The sequence below is a fragment of the Buceros rhinoceros genome, unplaced genomic scaffold, assembly GCF_000710305.1.
Source record: "Buceros rhinoceros silvestris isolate BGI_N320 unplaced genomic scaffold, ASM71030v1 scaffold9206, whole genome shotgun sequence".
Classification (NCBI taxonomy): Eukaryota; Metazoa; Chordata; class Aves; order Bucerotiformes; family Bucerotidae; genus Buceros; species Buceros rhinoceros.
Window position 1 is genome coordinate 25,166 of NW_010416909.1, and position 3,227 is coordinate 28,392.

The window sequence follows — 3,227 nt, forward strand, 5'->3', positions numbered from 1 at the left end:
ATGTTACAGATTTCATTGCCACGGGAGCCAAACTTGAGAACGGGCTCAAAAAGAGTATATCCAGGTGTTTGCCAAAAGCAGAACTTGATGGTCTAGATGCAACTTTTGGCTTAGGAAGTTGTGAAACCATTGTCTGCAGGGAGCTTGAAGGGTGTGGGTGAGGAAGGGTCGCTCCTCTGCTCCTGTCCGTGTCACAGGCGGGTGTTGGCTCATCAGCCTCGCCCCTGCAGGTTCTGATCCTTTAGCCTTCTCTAATGCCCATCCTTTGTTTGTGTGTGTGCATCCAGGACACGGAAGTCCTTAACACGGCCATTCTGACGGGCAAAACGGTGTCTGTTCCAGTCAAGGTGGTTGCTGTGCAGGAGGATGGGTCTGTGGTCGATGTTTCGGACTCGACTGAGTGCAAATCAGCTGATGAAGACGTCATAAAGGTAAGGCACTGCGTGAGGTGGAGAACGGAGTTTTCACCCTTTTCTCCTCCACCACCACCATACTGGGACCTCGCCTGCCTTCAGGGTTTTACATCAGCCAGTTGTTTTACAGTTATGGCTCTTTCTGTGGTGGTGGGTTCTTTCTCCAGAGGTTATGTGGAGTTAGCAGGTTTCCATAGGCTGATGCCGAGCCTCTTGTGCTGGTGTGTTCCCTATGAGAGAGAGGGCCAGGGATGCTGACAGAGCAGCTCTAGTCTTTCTGCACTGACCAGCCAGTGCTGATGAGAAAGAACACGTTGGCTGATACACCCCACTTGGGAAAAGTCAACTCCTTGCACAGGGAGCCTAGTTCTTGTGTGGCTTCTCTGCATCCGTTATTCCCTAGTAATAACGCACTATATTGTAACAGTGTACAGCAAGGTTTCCTACCTGCCTCTGACTGCATCGCCTGCTTTCCAGTCAGGAATTTCTTACAAGTAAAGATACTGAACTCTACCAAAATCTGGAGGAGCATGACAGAGAGTAGAAAATAACAATCATATTGCAAAAATTCTTAAAAGATGACCTGGGAGCTTTTAAACAATGCTGTGGGTTGTTTTTTTCTTTAATGATATGTTCAGCTGGTTCTTCCTCCCTGACATTGAGATGAAAATAGCGTTAATGTGACTTTATCAAGACATTGACTGCGTGACTCCTGACACCATTGCATGGCTTTCAGCTTTTAGCTCATTATTTTTAAGCATTAAAGAGATACTTTTGCTTTAATAGGTTTATTTGGTTTATTATGTGGTTTGGGGGTGATTTTTTTCTTGTTTTAAATGAATTTAAGAATCGACTACAATGAATTCTGTATGGAGATGGGGGTGGGGGGGCAGTTGTATTACTTACAAGTTTTTTAGGGTAGTCCTAGAAAGATAGTTTCTTTATTTCAGTTCCAGGAGAGTGCAGTATATTATATATAAATGCTATAAAAATAGGGTAGTGTACTCATCCTTTTTACATAGTAATCGTGTAACCTGTAGATAAACACTCTATAGCTTTCAAGAAGCTATACTCCTCCCTACATTCCAGCTATCGGTACAATGAATGTATTCTAGACCGGAGCACCTCATGTTCTCTTCAGATGCATTTGAAACCCACACCCTACCCCTGTGTCCTTTAATCTATTCTATAACCTCTTTGTAGATAAGACTGCAAAGGTCCTAACAGGTATCTGGTACTTTGTCAGATGAATCTGCATGTTCTTTAGCTGCCTAAAGAATTGCGTACACCAAAGCTGTTTATTTTGAAGATGATATGCTGGAACAAAAAATTCACCTTTTGACAACTCGAATAAGCTCGTTACCAATTTTTGGAATAAATTACATCCTCTAAAACAAACAAAATTTCATTACATTTTAGGTCCAACAACAAAGGAATTCCTTTGCAGTTAGAGAGTACATTCTGTAGGTATTTGCTCTTTCTGAGACCTGTAGGCAGGTGAGAGATGACATCCCTTTGATCCTAGGTAGCTATAGGAACAGCAAGATGGCTTTGGGCATCTTAGGCAACCTCTTGCTTGCTTCCAACCATTTAACATGAAGGCAAATAATTCATAAATAAGATTCAAATTACTAGGCAGAAGAACATGTGCTGTTGTATCCTCAGAGACGTCGATAGCTTGGGGCTTAGTTATGCAATGACAACACGTGGCACTGTGCAGACCTCCAAACGTTTTGCAAGGGACATCAGTGTAATATTCCCTTTTCATGAAAGCGACTGCTCCAATGCTTAGCCTCAGCCAGTGACGGAATAGGTCCCTTGAGTCTCTAGCCTGTGGGGAAAGAAAAAAATCACATTTTCTTTTTCTGGAAACCAAATTTCCTTGAAAGTCCTTACCAGAAGGAGCATGAATGAATGTCTTTGTTTATGACTAACTGAATTGTCAAAGGAACAGACTCTTTTGATAAATTTCACTATCTTTTTTTGCTGTGTACCATGCCGCTTTATCTGATTAGTGGCTCTTATTTATCAGTTGATAAATATGAACCACGAATTGTTCGTATTATAAACTCAAGCTCCAAGTTATATATCATCAACATATTACTGAGACTGTCTTTTCTTTGCACTTCAGAAAACCCGATCCAGATCTAAAAGATGGTGTGTGGGGACTTTTGTTTCTGTTAATGGAGTTTCTAGTATTTCTAGGACTTGCTGTAGTTAAATACTGGACGGATCCAGATAGGGAAAGGTCAGGAAAAAGACTCCCACTCCTCTTTCACTAATACGACTAGGATCTGCAGACGTTCAGGAGATGTTGCATTTCGAAACACTCCCTGTTGAAAGTCCATTTAGTTCAACCAGCAGGTGTCCATGTGGGTATCCTGTCAAAGCTGGCCATGAAGTTGTTCTGGTGCACAGATTTAAAAGGTCCACTGAAGCTGGCAACTAGCTAAGGCTTGACATGACCTCTGTGAGCAGAGACAAGATTTCCAGTGCCTGTTGTGGATTTATATACTTCAAGAAAGCAAAGCTCTTGCCCTTTGACCATCTTCCTCTTTTGCTTTTGCAAACCAGGTTGTATTTTGAGCTGGAATTACATCTGCTCCACAGCACCGTCATGCTGCTGCATGCCTCCCATTCTTTTCGGTGATCTGGATAGAGCAGACTCAAACACGGGCCAAAATTCTGCACAGCTTTTACGAGACTTGCACTATAACTGTCCTTTTTTTTGGTAGTGACCAAGTTGCTGTAAATTAGGTCTTCATTTGACAGCTCTGTGAAATTATTTGTTTATCAAATCACCGACAGAAGCGA

The 3,227-nt window shown here is 42.3% G+C and overlaps 1 protein-coding gene across 1 annotated transcript in view; it reads left to right on the forward strand.

Moving 5' to 3' along the window:
* The first annotated feature begins 293 nt into the window (after positions 1 to 293).
* TMEM132B (transmembrane protein 132B) overlaps positions 294 to 3,227 on the forward strand; it is a 39,857-nt gene continuing 36,923 nt past the window's right edge. Inside the window, exon 1 of the mRNA XM_010137983.1 lies at positions 294 to 431. The gene's annotated coding sequence lies outside the window, so the exon portion shown is untranslated. The remainder of the gene's footprint in view (positions 432 to 3,227) is intronic.